At 51.1% G+C, this 24,213-nt stretch overlaps 1 long non-coding RNA gene across 1 annotated transcript; it reads right to left on the bottom strand.

Moving 5' to 3' along the window:
- Nucleotides 1-3,388: 3,388 nt before the first annotated feature.
- Nucleotides 3,389-13,166, bottom strand: LOC115647031. Its single transcript, XR_003999195.1, has 3 exons — nucleotides 13,056-13,166; nucleotides 3,710-3,713; nucleotides 3,389-3,401 (listed from the first exon to the last, which is right to left on the bottom strand). It is a non-coding gene; the product is annotated as an uncharacterized LOC115647031 (long non-coding RNA).
- Between the last annotated feature and the right edge of the window lie 11,047 nt (nucleotides 13,167-24,213).

The following is a 24,213-nucleotide window of genomic DNA, read 5'->3' as shown; positions in this document are numbered from 1 at the left end:
AGCAACTTAGCTTTGTGGTGCCTGTTGTGGCATGGGGCCCCAGGCAATTGCCCTATTTGCTACCCTCTAACGCCAGAAAACCAGTTGTGGTTAGGAGCAGGATTTTATAAAATTTTATAATGTCCCATAAGAATTAAAGTATAATTTGATTTCATCCTGCTAGCCACTTTTTTTAAATAGCAAAAATAAATAACCCCCTGGGACTATAAAATTCTGTTTTCCCATATGCATTACAAATTGGGCCCCCTCTAACTATTTGTTTTAAAATTTAGATAGTAAGAGAAAGGATTCTCTATTGTGTCTATGTTAAGTAAATTAGAGAAACATTGAAGGCCTGGGTCTCAATGTACATTGTCTTAGTTATTAATTGTAAAACTTAGCAAGGTTTAATTTGCAATGCTTTTTTGTTCGATATAAAATACTACTGTTTGTATTCTCAATCTATTTGTGTAAATGAGGAATGTATGCATCAGGAAAAGATAAGGTGTGAAGGCCATTGTTATAGCCAGAGTCAAGGGACGGCTGTTAAACTGTCTGGCATCTCAGAGTGGATACATGCTTCGCAGTGTAAAAATGCACCACCCTCAGTGAACCAACCACCACCTCAATTTTTTAACTCCAGAAGAAGACATAGAGGAACAGCCTGCAATACCTTACAATCTACGCTCTCGTAAGGGTTGCCAGAAGCAGATGACTACATAAAGCAAGGCCCAAGAAGAAGCAGTAGTGAGCCTAGCGCCTGCTGCCTGGTGAACATAAAACTGTAACTGCAGTTCCCTCGGTTAAGATTGTCAGAACCAGAAGGGCCCTGCCTCCAACATGCGCCTCTGGTGGTGCCTGTTCTTCGGCTGCTGGTGTCTTAAGGTCTGGGGAGTCCACAATGACAATTTTTTTATCCAGCAGCAAGTGTGGATAGCTCAGACCCTTATTATTTCTAAATGCTGGGTCTGCAGCCACATCCCAGCCCACTCTCAAACTGGTGTTCCTGTCCTGGCTATCCCACTCAATTCCCCAGACCTCACTGGAGGACCTTGTCCGTTTAACACAATATGGAACAGTAATGACACCTGGGAAGAGGCTATTGGCAGTTCCTTTATCCCACTTGGGGGAGTAATACACCACGCAAAAAGACTCCTAAGGTTATAAGCAGTGGTTGAAATAATGGCAAATGAAACCGGAGAAAGTTTAAAAACCCTGGCCAAAAAACCAGGGGTGATCGGATAGGTTGCCCTCCAAAACTGTCAAGCATTAGATATAGTGCTGGCGGCCAAAGGAGGGACCTGTGCTCTCATTGGAAAAAAATGTTGTGTGTTTATACCTGACAATACCAATGAGGTAATAGATCATGCTAGCCACTTAGAACAAATCACATATCTTCCTCATGAAAAGCTGAGTTCTTTATGGAAGTGGCTAAGTAACCTGTTCAATTTCTCTGGCATAGGAAACTGGTTGTTTCAGGAAGCCCTAACTATCCTGTTTGAAATCTTAGTGATTTTTGTATGCTTTCAGTTAATCTCCTGTTGTATCCAGAATTGTGTCACCCAGATGGCTGCCCCAAAACAAAGTGCTAATATGATAATTTTAAATATCGCTGATAAACTAAGAAATAAGGAATGGTTAATTTGTAAAACTCAGTAAGGGTTGGTCATGGCGTACACCTGACCAAAAGGAGGGATTGTGAAAGTAGAATGAATTATATAGTAAGAATAGAAAGAATTAAAGAAATGTTGTCTGTACCTTTAAGCAAAGTTGTTGGAATGTTGCAACCAGGTGTCAGAAATACAGACATTAACATAGAACAATTGCACCGTTTAAGGGCAATTGGTGAAACATTAGGCTTAGATCGATAACAGTTAGTAAGGAAATAGGATATGCATGCTGTGCCCCAGGTGAATTTTACTGTTTTGATTTCTTTGTCCCTTTGTCTAAATTCCCGCTCTTTTATCTGTATAAATAAGACTGTTTGGGCCTTGCATGGCCACTCACATATTCTGAATGTTATTGGCGGAGCGCTGCGCTAATAAACAGAGTGGTCTGACAAATTGTGAGTCCTGATTCTAACTTTGACAGCAGTGAAGTTTTTATATAATATGGGGCGGGGGGGCTCAGAAAGAAAAAGATTGAGAACCCGTGGTCTAGTGGGCTGAACAGGGGACTAGGCATTAGACAGCCCTGAGTTCTAATTCTGGTTCTGCTACATCTGTGAGCTTGGGCAAGTCACTTGTGTGCAGAGAGGGTATCTGTCTGCTGGGGCTAGTGCTCCCCTCTCTCCCAGGACTGTACTTGTACAGTGCCTAGCACAATGATCAGGGCTTCTGGGCCAGGGCCAGCTTTAGGAAGTGCAGGGCCCAATTTGAACAGTTTTGATGGGGCCCCGGCAGGGATGACTAAAAAAAAAACCAACACGTGGGGTTTGTACTCACCAGGCGGTGCTCCGAGTCTTCTGCAGCACTTCAGCAGCGGGTCCTTCACTCACTCCAGGTCTTCGGAGGCACTAAAGGACCCGCCACCGAAGACCCAGAGCGAGTGAAGTACCTGCCACCAAAGTGCCGCTGAAGACCCGGAGTGCCACTGGGTGAGTAAAAATTAAAAAGGTGCCTCTAGCCAAGGAAGCGATTCTCACTGGGTGCGGGGCCCAATTCCGGGGAATTGGTGGAATAGGCCTAAAGCCGGCCCTGCCTGGGCACTACAGTACAAATAATGAATGCTATTACGGGTCTGTCTGCACTGCAGCTGAGAGGGTGTTTCCCAGTGTGGATAGACAGAAAAGCAGCTCCCAGCTGCTGTGTAGACATACCCTTGGACTAGTTAGTTGAGGCTTATCCAGCACTCTGAAAAATGTGTGGCGCTTTATAAATGCTAAGGAAGAAAAGAGAGGATTCTGAGCATGACAGGTGTGAGAGACAGCCCTTCCCCCCACCTCCATTGTGGGCCACATGGGGACTCCAGAGGTCGAGGGTTGGAGAGAGAGCCTTCTGCTAGTGTGGGGCAGACAGAACTTTGGGAGAGGCATGAGACCTGGGGAGGCTCATGCTTGTGCATGGGGTAGGGAGGATTCTGGGAGGGAAAGGAATAGACAGTTCCCCCTCTTGCCATGGGGTAGAGGCATAGCTTGACAGGGGGGATTAAATTAAGAACAGAGCCACCCTGCAGCATGGGGGGAGCCTTCGCCACAGGCCTTTATCATGGCCCAATCCCCTCAAAGTGTGGCCACGCGTGAATCGGGCAGACCCAGGCCTCAGGGTTCCCCTGCGATGCCTAGTGGAGGCTTGTGGCCATTCTTCCCCTCTTACTACCCTATTGATGGGAGACGGACAATTTCATTTCTAGCAGCCAAACCACAACTCCCCCCATCCCTGACATTTGAGGAGCAAAGCAGAACTTGAGGGGCAGGTCAGACTCTGCACCGGCAACAGAGACAAGGTTCATCTGGAATCATTTGCCTGAACCTCCCTAGACCAGCTAACATATGGGACCTGGATTCTCACTGTGTGTGGCTGGGCCTTGCTCTTCCAGGCCTCCTGTTCACATGACAACAGGATTAAGTGTGGGAGGTCTTAGACTCTCTTTTTCCTGCCCCTTCCCATTGTCTTGCCTGTTGTGACTCCCATACACCATATTCCAACAAAGTGGTGGCCACCAAGGACTTCCCAGTTGTCACTATGCCGCAAACCCTGATGACCCACAGCTTCATGGTGGCAGCAGGGACAGATCTCAGATTTTTCTTCTCCAAAAGCACAGGCGCCTGCTGCTTGATCTGAAGGAAAATCACCGTTAGCTGTTAGCAATGGAAGGCCTATGGCACACAGGTGACCTGTTCTGAGCCCCTCCACTAACACACATGTATTAGCCATTATACTACCTAGCTAGCAACCTTACAGATCCCTTTCACTTGCCTGCTCTCAGATGTACCCCCTGCCTCCACTGCTCCCCAGTCCCCTTTTAGCATCACACAGCTCCAAATAGGGTTGCCATTTTGGTTAGCTGTATTCCTGGAGATTTCATCACATTACATAATCTTTAATTAAAGATTAATCTTTAATTCCTGGAAACTGCAGGCCGATCCTGGAGGGTTGACAACCCTAGCTCCAGAGGATGCCTCTTGGCTGTCATGATTTCCTCATGGCTCTGCAGACCAGCTGTGATGCCCCCTCCTCACCCACCTTGCTTAGTAGGCAATAAGTGGGCCACAGACATGTAGGAAAGACGTCTTTACTGAGGCTGTATCATCCTTGTATGTGTGTCTATATATGGTGGAAATAGGTTTGATATATTTGTTGCTCTGGCAACAGAGGCCTTTCTTTAGGATTAACTTGCACTCCCCCCGATAGTGCACTCTGAACACCCATTCCCCAGAATGTACCCACTCCTCCTCCTTCCAACCCCTTTCGCTCACTCCCCTCTCTCCCTCATGCCCTCTCTCTGCAGGGCTTTGCTTTCCAGGGCAATCCAACTTTGTGTTCTCAACTCCCCTGCCCTGACAGCTGTTATTTACCTGCCAAATACACCAGGTTACAGAGCTCTGGCCTGCTTCCTCCTTATGAAATATTGACTCCAACCTTCGCTTCTTCCCTCACATCATACGTCGCCCCCCCCCCCCCCCTCGCCTTGCACCAGCTGTGTTATCAATTACCTCCTTATCCATCCTTCCTTTTAAAAAATTCTTTTTCATCTCTCAGAAGGTTTTCTCTTTATGGTTTGTTTCTTTCACGTGGCGGGGGAGGGGAGAGGCAGCATGGGGGGAGAGGACCCCAGCCCATCTAGAAATACAAAGGCTGTTTATCTGTTGCACAGTTTTTAATTGGCTGCGTTCTGGCACATCAACCCTTTTCTCAGCAATGAAACGGAGCTTTGCTGCTCCTTTATATAAGGAAACATGGCAAAGTCAAAGCCTCATGTTGTAAGGGGGGAGGAGGGGGAGTTGAGATGATTTAGCCTGTAAGATATAGAGACAGCGACCCCAGCTGACGGCTTCTACCACATTGTTGCCAGCTCTTTGTCACCTCCTAGGCTCCCTGAGTTGAGTCCTCCCGTCAAGTGTCGACTCAGAAACAGAGGTACAATTTGTTAATTGGCCTGCCGGGGTCTGATGCTGCTTGGGCTCCCTGTGGGGTGTGAACCCTTGATTGTTGGTGCCAAAAGCAAGAGCCTTTACTGCTCAAGCTAAACAATGGAGTCCATGAGCCAGGGCAGTGTTGGACCCATAACTCTCTCGTGGACCAGCCACTAGAGAGCGACAAAGCCCTGCCCTCTCCCAGAGGAGTGGGCATTTCCTAGGCCCCATGGGAATTCTGGGCCTGGCGATGCTCTGCTCGATTCCTGGCTTAGAGATGGAGGGAGGCCCCCCTCGCTGCTCACCTGTCACAGGAATATGTGTGTGTGAGGCTGAGGCTCAGCTGCTGAAATGTGGGGATCCAGGAGCCAGCTCGCTGGGTGCAGGTCCACTGATGGGGTAAAGTGCCCCGGAAGGGGGTCTGTCTGCCCATTGCCCACTGGTGGCCCCACATAGGGGGAGTGCCCCAGTGACAGAGACTGGACACTAACCCCCGCCTGACTGCCACACCGGCTACAGCAATCCAAAGAACGTAGGCACGGGAGGCCTGCAGTAAGGCCATCACACCGAGCCTTGCAGCTGGAGGGAGCTGAGTGTCTCCTCTCTCATGTGGACCCACTGGCACAGCAAATGCCATCTCTTCTCAGCAGCAGAAAGTGTAAAACCCATGGCAGGGGCCAGCTTCTGGTCCCATTGCTGCTCAGGGAGAAACCCTCCGGTGGCGACAGAGTCAGGGCTTCTCTTCGTCTTGACTGCACATTGGGATTTGTCTGCCACGAGAAGCAAATGGTCAGAACAGTGCGGGACATAGGGTTGTGTGGTCGTATTCCACAGTGAGACAGCTGAGACAGAGAAGGGGGCAGGAGAAGGAGGCTGTCTTTGAATGGATAGAGTGCGTGTCTGTATCTGCTGGAGTGAGTTTCCGTTTGGTGGGAGGTAGGCACCAGGATGTGATGGAGGGCCCAGGCCCTAACTGGTCTCTAACAAGCAAAGGGTTAATTTGCAAGTCCGTGGCAAGCCAGGAAGCAGGGCTGAGGCCTGAAGACGCAGCCCAGATCTGAGAGGGGATGCTGAAAGAAGTTATTGGGAGCCAGAAGGAGAGGGTGCCACGAGGGGGTGGGACTTCACACCTGGTGGGAACAGGGCTGGGGTGTTTGTATCAGACCATCTTGTCTGGTTTTTATTCCGGCGGCGGATGCGCTCAGAAAACAAACAGAATGTGGAGGAAGGAACCTGGGGAGTGAATGGCTGTTTTTTTCATTGCTAAAGCCATCTGTTCTGCTCCACCAGCTCACTGAGGGCTAGGAGGCGGGAGGGGTGTCTGTGTCTGCATGGGCGGCTGTAGCTGGGTGGAGCGAGGATGGATGTGGGGATGCAAGTCTGTTTGTGTTGGTGTCTGAGTGTATATCATTGGTGGGGGGGGTCTGTGTAAATGTGTGCATGTCTTTGTGTGGATGGACTGAGTGTACATGCAAGTATATTTATGAGGGTGCATGTGTAGGTGGAGTTGTGTGTATGTGGATGATGTAAGTGCATGGCTGTGAGTGGGAGGGGTGTGTGTATGTGGGTGATATATGAGTGCAGGGTTGTGTGTATGTGGGTGAGGTAAGTGCATGGGTGTGCATGGAGGGGTGTGTGTATGTAGGTGATGTATGGGTGCAGGGTTGTGTGTCTGCAGGTGATGGATGTGTGCAGGGATGTGGGTGCAGTGTTGTGCACATAAGAGAATGATGTAACTGCATGGCTCTGGGTGTGTGCAGATGGGGGGTGTCTGCGCATGTGATTCAGGGAGCATATGTGTTTGTGTGGGGTGTGTATTGGGGGATGTAGGTGAGCGTGCATTGCGGTGTGAGCCATGGGCACATTGGCACGTCGGTGGGTGAGAGCCTTGTGTTCCCCTCCAACGTGTGTTGCTCCCAACAGCATTGCCTCACCCCTGCCTCTGACATTCAGCCATGCATCCTCTGTAGCTGGCTGGTGTGCTAAGGATGGAGGATGGTGACAGGGAACGACCTCTGCATATCAATTCCCCCAAAGCAGGCTGTGCCCCCCCATCCCCCCGCTGCCACCCCTACTCTCATTCTCTCTTACTCTCGCCAGCCAAGGCTGGTTGCCATAGCAGCTGCCGACTCGCTGGGCCGAACCTCTGGGGAGAACAGCAGCAGCTGAGCAATGCTCCCTGGCAGGCCCAGAAGGAAGAGGCCTGCAACAGGGCCGTGCTTCCTGGAACACCCACCCAGCACGCCCTTCTGGACTCAGCCCTCCCTAGAGGAGAGGCCAAACACCACCTGAGCTGTACTGGGTGAGCTCTCTCTCCTGGGCTGGTGATGCAGGAGGCCAAGTCCTTCCCTCGAAGTCAGTATTGAACCAGCGCTGCAGCATGATGCTCAGGGACACTGTGCCGCCATCTCTCAGAGGAAGCTCAAAACCAATGTCCTGATCACGTGTGATCACTAAAGAGGCCACTTCTTCACTGCTTAACCCTCCTGTCCTGGCCAGCATGGGTAATTGCATCCTGCTGACCCATCTGGCCCCTGCAGTTGTGACAGGAGGAGACATTTTTCACTTTATTGCCTCTGTCACACCGTTGTGGTTCAAATTGGCTGCCAAGTTCCACCCCAGAAGCAGCTGCATTTCAGGCTGGGATGAACGGTCTCTCTGTCTGTACGGATGTATTCTAGAAAGCATAACGCGAAGGGCTGGCACACCAGGGGTTCTTCCTGGAAACCATGGGGGAGTCAAGAACACACAGGCCTGAGTCCAGAGCCACTTGGGAACGGTGAAGTGATGGTCTATCACCGTTTGCTTAAGAAGGACATTGTGATCCTGTGCAAAAAGAGAGGGTTACGCATGGGGAAGTTCACCAAGGCACAGTTAATCGTGCAGTTGGAGGAGGAGGACCGCTCTGAGGAGCAGATTCCTGACTCAGATGGGGCTACAAGAGGATCTGGGAGCAGCTGGAGCAGCAGCCAGGCATCCCTGAGAGTCTGGTCCCCAACCATATGAGAGTCTTCATGATCGGGTTCCCCATCAGGGGATCGGAGACGGATGGAATTGGAGCAGAGCCCAAGAGAGCAAGAGGACCATGAGAGAGAGAAAGAGCCCGAGGAAAAGCTGCAGAAAAAGCAGCAGCAGCATGGACTGGTGATGGTGGAGCAGAGAGACATAGGGGGATGCCTAGGGGTCAGTGGGGAAACATGCCTGTGGGGGCAAGACCCTGGGACAGAGAGAACTGTGGTGGTGCAGCTACAGATGCTGAGGGGTTGTGGGACCTGGGTGAAGGTCCCCGGGGTGAAGCTCCTCGCCCTGCCTATGTCCTGGATCCCTGTGCAGACCCAGGAGGGGTTGGTCTGGCTGGTAGTTGGGGTTCTCCAGTATATCAGCTGGGAGGCCCTGTTGGGGGGTGACTGTGTCTCTTTGGGACAGGATCCAGGCCCTGCTCCTGTAACTGCTGATTGTTTGAATTCAAATCCAGGGAACTAATTGGCTGGAATGGAAATGGTCAGTGAAAAAGCAAATAACCTGGCTGGCAGGGGGGAGGGGCTGCTGGGCTCAGGATACCTGCTGTCATAAACAGATAAGAAAAGTTAATAGCACAGAAGTACTTTATATCTCGTTGACTATAAAGGGTTAACAAGTTCAGTGAGCCTGGCTGTCACCTGACCAGAGGACCAATCAGGAGACAGGATACTTTCAAATCTTGAGGGAGGGAAGTTTGTGTGCGCTGTTAGTTTTGGTTGTTGTTCACTCTGGGGGCTCAGAGGGATCAGATGTGTTACCAGGTTTCTCTCCAATCTCTCCGATACAGGATCTTATAAGTTCAGATTAGTGAGTACTAGGTAGATAAAGCGACTTAGGCCTTGTCTACACTACAAAGTTGCAGCGCTGGTGAGGGGGTTACAGGGCTGCAACTTAGGATGTGTACACACCTGCAGGGCATCACCAGCGCTGCAACTCCCTGTTTGCAGCGCTGGCCATACACCCGGTCGTGCCTCGGGTGTAGAGGATCCAGCGCTGGATCACCAGCGCTGGTCATCAGGTGTAGACACTCACCAGCGTTTTTGTTGACCTCCGTGGAATAAGCAGGTATCCCAGCATACCGGAGGAAGCCTCTCCGGTAATTAAGCAAACTCCACTGCCCTCCAAGCAGGTCTCCTTCTCCACGGTGTGCTCTGGCGTTCCCCAACCCCCCCTCCAAGCAGGTCTCCTTCCCCGTGGTGTGCTCTGGCGTTCCCCGACCCCCCCTCCAAGCAGGTCTCCTTCCCCGTGGTGTGCTCTGGCGTTCCCCAACACCCCCTCCAAGAAGGTCTCCTTCCCCGCAGTGTGCTCTGGCGTTCCCCGACCCCCCCTCCAAGCAGGTCTCCTTCCCCGCGGTGTGCTCTGACGTTCTCCGACCCCCCCTCCAAGCAGGTCTCCTTCCCCGCAGTGTGCTCTGGCGTTCCTCGACCCCCCCTCCAAGCAGGTATCCAGCCCCGCGGTGTGCTCTAGCGTTCTCCGACCCCCCCTCCAAGCAGGTCTCCTTCCCCGCGGTGTGCTCTGACGTTCTCCGACCCCCCCTCCAAGCAGGTCTCCTTCCCCGCGGTGTGCTCTGGCGTTCCTCGACCCCCCCTCCAAGCAGGTATCCAGCCCCGCGGTGTGCTCTGGCGTTCCCCGACCCCCCCTCCAAGCAGGTCTCCTTCCCCGTGGTGTGCAACAGCGCTGCAGCGTGGCCACATCTAACACCACTTGCAGCGCTGGTTGCTGTAAGTGTGGTCACTCTGCAGAGCAGGCCCTGTACAGCTGTACTAATACAGCTGTAACAACCAGCGCTGCAAAATTGTAGATGTAGACATACCCTTAGGCTTATGGTTGTTTTCTTTATTTGCAAATGTGTATTTGGTTGGAAGTTCAAATGTGTATTTGGCTGAAAGGATTTTAATTTGTACTTGTATACTTAGGCTGGGAGGGTATTCCCAGTGTTTATAGCTGAAAGACCCTGTAACATGTTCCATCTTAAATTTACAAAGATAATTTTTACTGTTTTTCCTTTCTTTAATTAAAAGCTTTTCTTGTTTAAGAACCTGATTGTTTTTTATTCTGTTGAGACCCCAGGGAATTGGGTCTGGATCCACCAGGGAATTGGTGGGGAGAAAGGAGGGAAGGGGGAGAGAAAGGCTGATTTCTCTCTGTGCCAGGATTACTTTCTCTCTCAGGAAGAGTCTGGGAGGGGGAAAGAGAAGGAGGGAGGAAGGTGAATTGTCCTCTCTGTTTTGTGATTCAAGGAGTTTGAATCACACAGTGATCTTCCAGGGTAACCCAGGGAGAGGAAGCCTGGGAGAGGCAACGGTGAGGGAAAGGGTTTACTTTCCTTGTGTTAAGATCCAGAGGGTCTGGGTCTTGGGGGTCCCCAGGCAAGGTTTTGGGGGGACCAGAGTGTACCAGCCACTGGAATTCCTGGTTGGTGGCAGCGCTACAGGTTCTAAGCTGGTAATTGAGCTTAGAGGAATTCATGCTGGTACCCCATCTTTTGGATGCTAAGGTTCAGAATGGGGAATTATACCATGACACCTGCCTACCTGTAACAACCCCCTGGGGCTGAGGGGGAGGGAGAGATGCTCCCCACCCCCCTGCACACCGGAAAGGGGGCTCACGCCTGCTCTGATGCTGGGACCAGAGCAGAGAGCTCACTGCCTGCCCCCACTGGGACAGCAAGGGCAGTGCTGAGCACGGGGGGGAGCTGAGACCCCAGCTGAGTGGGGGAACACCCAGGCAGGGCAGGTCGGCTGCCAACCAGGTTTGCCTGGTCCAGACGTGCTGCTGGGAAGTGATTACACAGCAGGGAGGGAGCTACCAGGGACACGGCTCAGGGGAGCTGTGACCCCAGGCCCAGCCAGCGAGAGGGAGCAGGTCCCACTCCCTTCCCCAGCAGCTGAATCCCAGACCGAGCTGCAGAGGGATCCCTCCTTGGAGAAGCTGAGGGAACTTGCTGGCCACAGCGCTGCAAACCCCCTTGGGGAAGGCTGCAGGGACAGAGTCCTGCAGGAGAAGGGTTTCCTGTACCGGAAATGGGCTCCCCAGGGAGAAGTAGAACTGGGGGGAATCGGGAGGCAACTGGTGGTGCCCCAGGAATCCACAGGGTTCTTCTCTTTCGAGCTGCTGTATGTGAGGAGGGTGAGGGGACCCCTGGACCTGAAAGGGGAGGATTGGGAGGAGAAGGGGGAAGACTCCTTGGGGGATCTCTTCCCTGAGGTGGGAGCCAATCTCCCTATCAGATGTTCCCCATTCAGAGTCACTGGGAAAGCAACCCAAAACCTGGAGAGAGAGGTCAAGGACATGCTGGCTTTAGATAGGATCCAGTCATTTTACAGCCCATGGGCCTCACCTGTGGGGCTGGTCCCCAAGGGAGACAGGATGATCTGGTTTAGTGGGGACCATCAGAAGCTTAAAGCCATCACAGTGTCCGATGCCTACCCCATGCCTAGCAGAGGGTGATGGAGAACGTGGCCCTGGCAGACACTAATAACATATGCATCTTTAACCAGACCTGGGAGGAAGAGGTGTCCCAGGTAAAGAGGGGGCTGGGCTGCCTCAAGGAGGTAGGACTGACGGTAAAAGCTGGAAAGTGTAAGGTGGGGACGGCAGAGGTGTTGTATCTGGGCCACAAGGTGGGGAGCGGCTGCCCAAGCCCAGAGCTGGCCAAGGCCAAGATGGGAGCTCTTAACCAAGAGAGCCCGAATCGCAGCCCAGAGTGCTAGGAGAAGACCCCGTCCCAGCCTGAACCCCAGGGATATTGGGGTAGCAAAAGAGGTTCAAGCCGCATAAACCTTCCCACATGCAGCCTGCAAGTGCCATCAAGCACACCCGACCTAAGGGAGGGCGTAAGACTGGACTGTCCTGGTGTAACTCACACCAAGGAATGAGAGAGATGCTGGGGCATCCATGGGAACGTTGGTGGGTTCGAACTTTCCCAGGTCACTGGCTGAAGTGACCTCGCTCAGTTCAGTCTTGAAGGGGGGAGAGATGTGACGAACTGGGAATGTTCTTAATGTTTTCTCTGAATACTGTGTTGGTGCCTCAGTGTCCCCTATGTAGTTCTTAATATCTCGGTGGTGGGATAAGGGTGTGTGATTGCTGCAGAGGAAGGGGCCAGTGCACCTGAAGGCCTGACACTCTGTCTCCTAGCAACTGATGGCCTGGGCCCCTCCTCTGCAAAGGTGCCAGCTGAAGGTGTTGGAAACAAAGAGATCAGGTGACCTCCTGGCCTGGGAAAGGAGCTGAGCAGAGAGGAGGGGCTGGAGGGGGTGGTTAGTCAGGAGCTGGCTGGAGTCGAGGAGTGAAGTGCAGATGTGAGGGGTCTGGCTCACTGCCCCCCAGAATGGACCTGGCCGAGGGGTCCGGTTCGCTGTGTCTACAAGCTCTGTTTTAGACCCTGTTCCTGTCATCGAATAAATCTCTGTTTTACTGGCTGGCTGAGAGTCATGTCTGACTGCAAAGTGGGGGTGCAGGACCCTGTGGCCTCCCCAGGACCCCGCTGGGGCGGACTCGCTGTGGGAAGCGCACGGAGGGGCAGAGGATGCTAAATGCTCCAAGGAGAGACCCAGGAGGTGAAGACGTGAGCTTCTTGCCCTGAACAAGTCTGCTCCAAGGGAGAGGAGGCTTCCCAAAGTCCTGACTGGCTTGGTGGGGAGCAGTTCCAGAGCATCGCCTGGAGACTCCGTACAGTGCATCAATGGCCAGTACTGGTATCCTGCTGGCATGATAGCCACAGCACCATGATACTGTGTTGCATGGTTTGCATCTTTAGTTGTGATGATGCCTCACTGCAGGACACTATTGCGTGTCCTGGGGCACAGTCATTATGTGACACCAACACAAGCACTACATTAACATGCAGCTCTTTAATGGCTCATGCTCATGGGAAACAGGACATTTACAGAAGTAGAATCGTAGGACTGGAAGGGACCTCAGGAGGTCTTCTAGTCCAGTCCCCTGCACTCGTGGCAGGACTAAGTATTATATAGACCGGGGTAGGCTACGTAGGGCATGGGTGCCAAAGACAGCACCCGAGCTGATTTTCAGTGGCACTCACACTGCCTGGATCCTGGCCACTGGGCCAGGGGCTCTACATTTTAATTTAATTTTAAATGAAGCTTCTTAAACATTTTAAAACCCTTATTTACTTTACATACAACAATAGCTTAATTATATATTATAGACTTATAGAAAGAGGCCTTCTAAAAGCGTTAAAATGTATTACTGGCACGCGGAACCTTAAATTAGAGTGAATAAATGAAGACTCGGCATACCACCTGTGAAAGGTTGCCGACCCCTGATCTAGACCATCCCTGACAGGTGTTTGTCTAACCTTTATTAAAAATCTCCAGTGACAGTGATTCCACAACCTCCCTAGACAATTTATTCCATTGCTTAATCACCCTGACAGTTAGGAAGTTTTTCCTAATGTGCAACCTAAACCTCACTTGCTGCAATTTAAGCCCATTGCGTCTTGTCCTATCCTCAGAGGTTAAGAAGAACAATTTTTCTCTCTCCTGCTTGTAAAGACCATTTTTATGTACTTGAAGAATGTTTTCATGTCCCCTCTCAGTCTTCTCTTTTCCAGACTAAACAAACCCAGTTTTTTCAATCTTCCCTCATAGGTCATGTTTTCTAGATCTTGAATCATTTTTGTTGCTCTTTTCTGGACTTTCTCCAATTTGTCCACCTCTTTCCTAAAATGTGGCCCCCAGAACTGGACACAATACTCCAACTAAGGCCTAATCAGGCTAATACTGTCCTGAAACCTCCAGGTGAAGCAGCAATCCAACTCTATGGAATCAGGAGACATACATCCAATTCCCAGCTCTGCCAGTGTCTCCCTGGGTGACTTTGAACAAGTCACTTAGTCTGTCTGTGCCTCGGTTCTCCATCTGTAGGTACGTCTACATTGGAGCTGGAGGCGTCATGCCCAGCTGGAGGAGACATACCGGTGCTAGCTCGGATCAAACTAGAGTGCTAAAAATAGAAGTGTAACGGCATGAGCACCAGGAGGGGCTAGTCACCTGAGTGCTTATCAAGGGTCTCAGATGGAATCACACTCAGGATGGCTAGCCCCTTGCACCACTGTGGCTCTGTTTCTATTTTTAGCACACTAGCTTGCTCAGCGCTTGCACGGGTATGTCTACACAAGCTGGAAATTACACCTCCCTTTTCCAGTGTAAACATACCCCAAATCATGGGGTACTTCCTTTTGGCCACCCGCATAAACTCTTTGAACTCTGTAGGTACAGCTTCTAGCACAGTGGGGCCCCGACTTCACGTGAAGCTTCTAGGACCTACTGGAATTGTTATTAATAATAATTAATATGCCACCAAGAAATAAGGGAACCGTTGGCTGGAAACCAAGCATGCAGCACTACAGTAGGCACCTGTCACTTGGAAGTTAACATGGCTTCCAAGCTTTCCGTTTTTTCACATCAGGACATCCAAGGGGACCTCGACAGAACAGCGCAAAAGCCACAGTCTGGTGGGCAGAGCTCCTGGGAACTCAGTGAGAATAATGGAAGAGGGCAGCAATCAGTGGAGTTAATGGGAACCTTATTGACTTCCTTATCTGAGACAGGGAGACACAATTTGATTCCAAAGAAGCCAATGAGAAAGAAGAAAGTGGATTCTGTTAAGATGAGGTGGGGCGGGGGGAAAGGGGAACCTAAGAGAGAAAGGAGGAGTTGAAGGAGAGACAGGGTGTGTGTGTGTGTGGGGGGGGAGCGATAGAGAAAAACAGAGACAAAAAATGGAGGGTGGCCAGGAACGAGCATCTCATTGGCATTTTGTTTAACTGGAAGCTGTTGTATCCTCCCCATTTTTAGGTGTCTTTTAAAAGAATCTGATTAGGATTTATTAGAAAATAAAAACCCTCTAATTGAAAGTGAGTGGAGGCAATTTGTATTAATAAAAGCAGAAATCGTCAAATAATGGAATTGTTTAAAACCTATTACTTTGCTCCATGCAGCAAGAGGAAGGGGATGATTATCTCACCGTACAGCCCGTTAGAAGGAGAGCCCAGCCCGCCAGTCCCCTGTGCAGATTAAAGATGTAATTTATTGAAGCAATTTATTTTCTGGTGGGAAGTGGGGGCGGGGGAGGAATGGAAAAATATGATAAGAGCTGCAATCAAGTCTCAGATTCTTAATTTGAAGACCTGCCTCTTATCAGCGTTGTTTCGATCATAAAAGAATGTATTCATCCCTCAAATAGGGTGAAGGCTGCCGGAAGAGAAAGAGGCTGGGTAAAGAGGTGATCCCATGAGGAGGGCCACTGCTCACCTCTCGGGGTTGCATTATCGACTGCAGTCACTGCAAATCCAGGGGCCAAAATGAGCATATTGCTAAGCTTGATGTGATTTCAGGGCTGTTTAGTGTCTATCTGTCTATCTATCTGGTTTTTACAACTCCTGCCTCCTCACTGTAATATCTAAGCACTCACTTGCCCTGTGACTTGGCCTTGTAGGAGAAGGGAGCAGTCTGTCATCGTCACAGTGGGTGGTAACTCCAGCTGGTGGTCTGGTGGAATCACAGGGTTAGAAGGGACCACAAGGGTCATCTAGTATAACCCCCTGCCAAGATGCAGGATTTGTTGTGTCTAAACCACTGACAGCGATCCAGCCGCCTTTTGAAAACCTCCAGTAAAGAAGCTTCCACAACCTCCCTAGGAGTCTGTTCCATTGTCCTACTGTTCTTCCAGGTAGGAAGTTTTTCCTGAGATTTATGTAACTCTGCTATGCTGTACTGTGAACGCACTGCCTCTTGTCCTGCCCTCTATGGCACGAGAACAACTTTTCTCCATCATTTTTATGGCAGCTTTTCAAGTATCTGAAGACCACTATCATATTCCCCCACTTATCTCCTCTTTTCCAATCCGAACATACCCAGTTCCTTCAGCCTTTGCTCATAGAGCTTGCATTCCATCCCTTTGATCATCTTTGTTGCTTGCCTCTGGGTCCTTTCCAGTTTCTCTCCATCCTTTCTATACATTGGTGACCAAAACTGGACACAGTACTCCAGCTGAGGCCTAACCAGCGCCGAGCAGAGCAGAACTATCACCTCCTGTGACTTGCATGCTATGCCTCTGTTGATGCAACCTAAAATTGCATCTGCTTTTTCTGCAACAGCATCCTATTGCTGACTCATGTTGAGGTTGCCATAATGTTAACGGCATGGCCAGAACTAGATGCCCCCAGCTCCCTTATTGCCTCCCCAAAGTTGCCACTCCTGCATTCATGCCACCATCATAACCTGACACCCCTCGCTTCCATATACCCCACACTGGGAGTTGATATTCTTCATGCACCATCAGGATCTAATATCTCCCCATCACTCACACTGCCCCCAGATGCTGTCTCCTTGCACTCTGGGATGTCCCTCAGCTCCCATATCACCTTGAGCCAGCCAGCACCCTGTCCTCATAACAACATCGTGGCATGAAGTCCTGCCATGCCCCACTGCCACCAGAGGTCATCACCCCACAAACCTGGCACCATCGTACCCTGGTGTCTTTAAGTCGTCCCCCAGAGTGTACCATGCCTTTAGAGCCCACTGAGTGGGTGGAGAGAGCATTCAAAGGAAAAAGGAGGGTGGGTAAATTGGGCTCACTTAAAAATATCCTTGCTACCAGCATGAGACACAGAAGATCAGCTGGAACAGTGGCATGAATGCTTACAGAGATGGTGGCTGAGGACTGGGATTGCTCAAACCAGTCCCTTCCATTTCGCTCCACAGTGTTCTGCCCATCCATGGACCTAACCTACGCAAGTGCTCTCTGGCATATCACAGAGTCACTGAATCATTGTAACAGGTTTCAGAGTAGCAGCCGTGTTGGTCTGCATCCATAAAAAGAACAAGAGTACTTTTGGCACCGTAGAGACTAACAAATTTTTTTGAGCATAACAAATCATTGTGGCCTCTCTGAGGGGAGTGGAATCTCTCCTAGGCCAGGATGGCAGGATGCTAGAGTGGGAATGGCTGCAGCAAACCTTGATGCAGTCACTTCTGGGGAGTGGCGGAAGCACTGCTGCTTGGTGCCCGGATACCATGGTGATGGGAGACACTCAGATGGCTGGCTGAACAGATCATATTATAGACTTCTGTAGATAGCCTAGACAGACAGACACAATGGACAAACATACAATAGATGTGTCTAGATAGCCTAGACAGACAGACACAATGGACAAACATACAATAGATGTGTCTAGATAGCCTAGACAGACAGACGCAATGGAGAGATACACAATAGATCAGACCACATTAAGAGATCACTGAGGCACAGATTTATGATAGCGTCCACAGCTCTGTGGCTTTTCATGAGCAAGGGAGAAATCTCGCCAAACCATCCCAGTCTCCTTTGTCTGTCCCCAAAATCTGCTGGCGGCCTCCCATCCCCACATCTTAGGACAGCTGAACAGGCCTGTGTCACGACTCAGCAGCATGATGGGGAGACACACACCTGGCACAATGGGTCTGGCGCGGAGCACCAGTCCAAAAGGGCAATAGGCCGAGTGGTGCTCTGGGCTCTCTCTAGGTTTGCAGGAGTCCATTTGCGTCTCACAAGAGGCGGGCTGAGGAAAGCAAGAGAGGAAGGGGCTGTCTGCAGCTAAAAGGTCCCCTCCAGGGGACAAATGAACAGGGAATTAATCTCATCCCATGCTGAGCCTGAGAAGCATAGCCCAGCAGCTGCTGTCCCCGAAGGACAGAGTAACTTGTCCACCTCTTCTGTGCCTGTGACAGGTGCTTGACTCAAATGCTGCTTTGTGTGTTTGCAGGTATTGGCCTTCCTCCGCTTTCTTAGGAAACCCCAGGCGGTAAATGAGCATGTTTGTGTGTATGTGTGGGGGGAGAGACCAAGGACCTTTTCCCCTGCCCACGGTAGTTTGTCGAAATAAAGGCAGAGTTGATCACAGGTAATTTCCTCCTCCCTTCTCCCTCCCTCCTTTGCTTCAAAAGGTTTTGTGCTTGATTTTGCCTCCCTCTTGGTTATTGTTACATTTGGAATGAATTCAAGGACGTTTGAAATGCCAGAGACCGAGAGTGAGGTCGTGGGTCTGTTATTGTTATTCGTATCAGTCTGTTAGTGGTATTAATGGGGTATTACGGTACAGCCTAGAGGCTTCAGGTGGGAATCAGGGCCAGTCTGCTGACTGAGACTGGAAACTCTCCAAGGCAGGGACCGTGCATTCTTTTATCTCCGTACAGCACCACGCCCACCTATAGCGCTAGGTGAACAAAACACTACAGTCCAGCTAGAGCTTGGCAAAGAGTTTCAGGAGCTTCCATCACTCCCCCTTGCTCATGCTCCTCAGTCCTGCTCTGCAGCATCCCCTGCTGTTCCAGACCAGAGACACACCCCAACCCCGCTCCATCAATGCCCCTTACCTCTGCCCAGCAGCTCCCCGCTATTCCATTCCCAAGCCATGCCATAGTTCTGCCAATGCACCACTGTGCCAGTCTTTAGCTCCCCCTGCTATTCTAGTCCTTGGCTCCCAGTACAAGCCATCTAGTGACCCTTAATCCTGACCTGCAGCATCCCTTGCTACTGGCTCTGCCATGGTACTTCAGCCTTGATCAGGATGCATGGGCTATGACAATCAGCTGGTGGGAAGAAGATGACATTTCCCCCCCAGACTGAAATGTAGATGAATTTGTGGATGGCACCCAGAGTGGGGGTGTAATTTCCTTCCTTATAGACAATCTGGAGCTGTTGACTTCCCAATAGCAGTGAAGCTGACTCTCTGACAAGTTATTAAGTTCCTTTCAGAAGGGCACTGACTCAAGAACATGCACAATTCTACATCTAGAGCCAGCAATGGAGTGACTGACAGCTTGCCTGATTGAAACTGCGTCAAAGGCTCCTCAGCAGCTGAGAACAGGGAGCTGGTGGTTTGGGGGTAGGGGAGCAACCCGCCTGGGGCTGAGGCTGAGACTTCACAAGAGACTTTAAACCGGCTATCAGATCCCAGGCAGCCAAGCCATTGAAAGGGTTTTCCCAAGAGATGATATGAAGAACACTGTACGGATGGTTTGCAGCCTGTGATTCTCTCTGCTTGTCTCCCAGACACATGGGCACTTATCTCCCAGTGATCATCTCATCAGGTCTGGGAGTGATATCAAGGTGAAAATAACTCATTGATGCTTTGGAGACAGAGCCAACATGGGAACTGATATACTTAAGGACCTTACCCTGGGGTTCAATCAGCTCCTGATCTGATCATGCATCTGGTCTCATGAGCCAAATTGTGAGCCCATGCTAGAGTCTCTCCCATCCACGTAGGCACTTGTTCCTGTATCAACACATGCACACACATGCACTCGACTTCTGGACCACACAAGCACATGTTGATATACATGCGCATGCACCTCTGTTGCAAACACACATGCATGTACTTTTATATCCCAGCATACTGAATACATAGATGCACTCCTGTGCCATTTTTAGAGTCTGATACCACACATAGCAATATGCATGCACTTCTGTAATACACACACTGTCACGCACGTATTATCTCACACATAGGCATGCCCATGCATGCTCTCCTAATAATACCTTGCAAACTGACATGCATATGCATATTCTGCTACATCACATGCGTATAGTAACATGCAGTGGCATATACCCTAGAATTACACAGTACTGACAAATACAGGCACCACTGCATCACATATGACACTGATATGCACATATGTTCCTCTATATGACAGACAAGCACATGCATATTTTCTGCCACACTCAGTCACTTATTTCTATATTTCACAGAGAGAAAGGCTTCTGCACATGGGTGCAACATGCAAGTATTTAAACGCACACTAACACAAACACACATGTTGTCCTTTATCTTCCCCAATTACACACACACACATACATACTCCTATATCATGCACACTAGCATACGCAGTCTCCTGGGGCACACACACTGGTGCATACACACACACAATGGTGCACGCATACAAACTCTAATACACGTGGTCTCTGGTACCATACACGCACATAGGAGGTCTTCTACAGTGTTCAGAAGTCCTGACCTCTTGCTACTCCAGCTGAAGTCAACGGGAACCATGGGTGCCCAGCACGGATGAAAATTAGGCTTGTATTCCTGTTTCATATCGACACTGACAATCCAGTGTGCCCACCCTTATACTGCATCCATGTAGCCACAGCTGCATTTTCTCCTAATCTTTCTTTCTTTCTGCCACACCCACACCCTCTCCCGTTTCGTAGGCCTGCGCTGCCACATGCCTACATGTAGTCCCATATCACATACCATCTGACGCATTCATGCTGGATCATAGTCAGTAACTGACCTATGCAGGGCCTTCTCCATGTATGCCCCACTGTCACACAAATACACAGCGGCCTGCACACAGTCCTACATATCTCACACACCCACACATCCTTGTGTCTCACATACTGACACAGACAAATCTCTCCCGTGCCTGCATGCTCTTGTATGTTACATGCACAACCATCCCAGTCCCACCGCCAAGGCAGGCAGCAGAAGTCAGAGAGAAGCAGAGTGTGGAAAGGGCTTTAGCTGGATAACTGTCTCAAAGGAAACACTGAGCAAGGAGACAGCTGCTGCTGGGCTCCCAGGTGTTGTGGGAGGATAGCGCCAAGAAAAATGACAACAGGCAGGCCATTAAAATTACCAGTGCCCAGATGGCTTTATGTCTGTGACAGGGCACAGGTAACGCCAGCCCGGCAGTATTACCTCTGCCACCAGCTGGGGTGGGGAGTGGGGGGCAGGGAAGCAGCTGTGCCAACACCAGGCAGCTAAAGATTCTCAGCGCAAACTGGTGGGCTGGGAACATAGTGGATGATGTCAATGCATCAGGGGGTGTCAGGGAGCCAAGAGCTGAAGGAGAAAGCTGCTACTTCCCCCCACCCCCACCCCCAGCAGCTGCTGCCAAGTGAAGTGCTCAGATACTGTGATGATGGGATTGGGTCCATCGGGCCCGCACACACCTGGGATCTTATGACTGCTTAGGGTGGTTACAGCTGGACCCTTGGGCTCTAGTCCTAGCTCTGCCACAGATTCCCTGTGTGATCTTGGGCAAGTCAAGCCAGTACTCTGTGCCTCAGTTTCCCCAGAATGGAGCTATTCCCTACCTTACGGGGTGTCTCAGTACAGCTGAGTGCTAGTGACAGATGGTTATTGCCTTATTTGCACTGGCTCTAGCATCTCCAGGTCCCCCAGGGCCTTCATAAAACCCTCCACTTGGGAGGAACTCAGTGATGAGCCTAGGAAGAAGAAGGGAATGACTTCTGGGAAAGCGTTTCTGACTTAGACTCCTCCTTGGCCTTGCATGAGCATGTGTGTTGGTGCTTGGAGCCAGCCAGCCAGCTGAAAATCCAGCTGGAGAATCCTCCTGCTGGTCCCTTTCTCTGAATAAAGTGGAGCCTCTCAAACTCCTTCCCTTTCCTTGCTACCTTTAATCACTTCCCCTAGCACCTTGCTTCATGCTTCTGGCCCTTTGCACCTAGTGGTACCTCCCTGAATGCATCACGGATTCTCGCCTGTCACCAAGTCAGCACTTGGCCTTTTGAGAGTGACTGACAGCTTTTGCCAGAGAGCCCACATTCAACCTCATGTGACATCCTGTGAGGCTAACCCTGTTTTGCAGAGGGGGAAATTGAGGCAAAGAGCTGTTAAGTGATGTGCCCAAGGCTGGGCAGGGAGTCAGTGGCAGAGCTGTGATTGGTGCCCTGGATTGACTCTTAGGAGCTCTAGATTAAATTCCCAGTTTTGTCACTCACTGTCTGTGCCACCTGGGGTAACTCACATCCCCTCTCTGTGCCTTTGTTTCCCATCTGTAGAAGAAGACATTAATCTCGAGGCTTGCTTTAACTAGTGAGCTCTTCAGGGCTGGGACCATCTCTGACTATGTCTGTGTCCAGCACCAGGGTGGGTGAGTGGGAGGCATATCTTTGTTGTGGGCACTCCTGCAATGCAAATAATGAATAAGGACTGACCGGAGGAATGCTGAGTCTTTAGGGCACAACCTCTCTGCTTGTCCTCTGGCTTCCAAACACGCTCAGGAGTGGCAGTGTGTGATCTCGGGGGATCTTGTCGGTCCCTTCCATCCCTTTGAACCCTCTGGTCCCCCATCTCACCTGCTCCCAGGGCCCCTTGCAGACCAGCTCCTTCCACGCTTCCTCATCCCTGCGTCTCCTTAGCTCTGCTGCCATCTTTGAGAGCTGATAACAGCTGCCCTGGGGAGATGAAGCACCACACACAGCGCCACCCACCTGGGAGGCACCCTGCTACCCTCTCCTGCTTGCATTCAGGCTGGGAGGAGGTGGGCACCAGGCTTTCTCCAAGAGATAAAACGAGACTGGGGAGGAGGGGAGGGGCAGGGGGAAAGTTTCAAAAATAACCAAGGCCTCTTAAGTTGTCAGTAGCTGATGCTGCAGCTGTGTTGTGTTGGTGGGGAGGGGAGCGGGGAGAGAGACATCCATATATCTCGGCTAATGCTCTCTGGCAGATTGGCGGCGCTAATGGATATTAAACATGTCAGCGTCAAGATTTAGCAAAATGATACCTCTCCGGATCCATCTCATCCTGGCACATGGAGCCCGAAGGGGGAGAGAGAAGACCCAGCAGCTTGTGCATGCTAGTTGCAGAAGCCACTGCCCACATCACCAAGGCGCTCACTTGCATGAGTCCCCACCTTGACATCACAAATCCAGTGTGTGTGGGGCGGGGTGGTGGTAGGGAATGGTTGGGCAGGGGGTAAGGGGAAAGGAAGAGGCAGCAGGCAGTTGGATGCATCAGCTGGTTTGTTGAATGAGGGTGCTGCTCTCCATGCTGGAGGTCTGTGGTCTCTGCTCCCATCCCAACCTGCTGGGCCTGGGCAGTGGGTTGGGCTGGTAGACACAGGGCATGCAGGTCTCCCTCTAAAGCTGGAGAAGAAGGAGGCAGGTTCTGAGACTCAATGGCAGTCTGGAGCCCGCCCTGTCTTCTCTGTGCCCCATCATGGTGTTAGGCAGTGAAGTGTTGGGTAGCGTTTAACCTATGCCTCCTGGCCATGTTCTCTGCCAGGGAGCCCGGACAAGCTCTCCTTCCTGATCTGCGTGTGCTCCAGCCCTGGAGGATGGAGGAACCACCCACTCTGCTCTCCAGCACAGCACTAGGTGACAATGTGCTGCTGTCCTTCAGCATCCGGCCCTTGCTTGGGACCCTGTCCAGAGTGGCTCCAGACAGGACTGGTCCAGAGCTCTTCATATGGGGGAGAGGGGGATGACTGTAGTATCTTTGAACTGGTGAGAGAGATGGAGGAACCGAATGGGATCCCAAAGACCCTTCTTGGAGCAATGAGCAGCCCCCATTTCCCTCCTCCAACTACCCCTTCTGGCCTATGGCACTGCACCTGCTGCGGGGGCTATCAGTGGAGCAATGGCGACACCCAGTGGCTAGTCTGGGTACTGTGTGGAAAGGCTGAAGGAGGACAGGTCCCACCCAGGTTGCCCACTCCCTCCTTTCAGCCTCAGAGAGAAGTGTGCAGTCGGGTACCTTGAATGGGCTCCATCAGCACCCATCCCCTGCCTGAGTGAATCCCGAACCTCACCCCCTAGGAGTCAGAGTAAAGCCCCTGAAGGAATGTTCCTCCTTCACTAGGCAGCCTTGGTCTGCTCCCAGCCTCCCTTGGCTTTCCTATCTCTGGACCCCATGTCTCCTCCCCATGGCTGGCTGCCATGTTCACAGCAATTAGGGACAGCAGGTCAGGCAGCCCATCTCCAGCTAGCCAAAGAGCCTTCCCTCCTGGGCTCTGGTTAGTGACCCAAGTGATGGCAACTGACCTTGGCTGAAGATCCCCATTCCCAGTTCTGGGAGGTACTCATGCATGAAAAAGCTCCTCCATCCCTCAATGCCCCTATAGCCTAAAGTGCCACAACACTGGTATCCCCTTGCCAATGGTCTATGCAAGGCTACTTCCTGCCTTTGCACAAGAAGGCCTACCATCCCTGACTCCGCTTTAACCTGCATCCGTCTCTCCACCTTGTGCTGGAGGTAACACAGGGTTTTCTGGAAGGGGGGGTTCAGCAGGAGAAGCCAGGTCAGGTTCTGTGTGGGTGGTGCTGTTTCGGGATGGCGTGGGCTTGGATAATGGGCTGAGAGGAGTCTTCAGCTCTGGCGT

The sequence above is a fragment of the Gopherus evgoodei genome, chromosome 1 (genome assembly GCF_007399415.2).
Source record: "Gopherus evgoodei ecotype Sinaloan lineage chromosome 1, rGopEvg1_v1.p, whole genome shotgun sequence".
NCBI lineage: Eukaryota > Metazoa > Chordata > Testudines > Testudinidae > Gopherus > Gopherus evgoodei.
The sequence above is the reverse complement of the archived record's forward strand: the minus strand, read 5'-3'. Positions and strand labels throughout refer to the sequence as shown.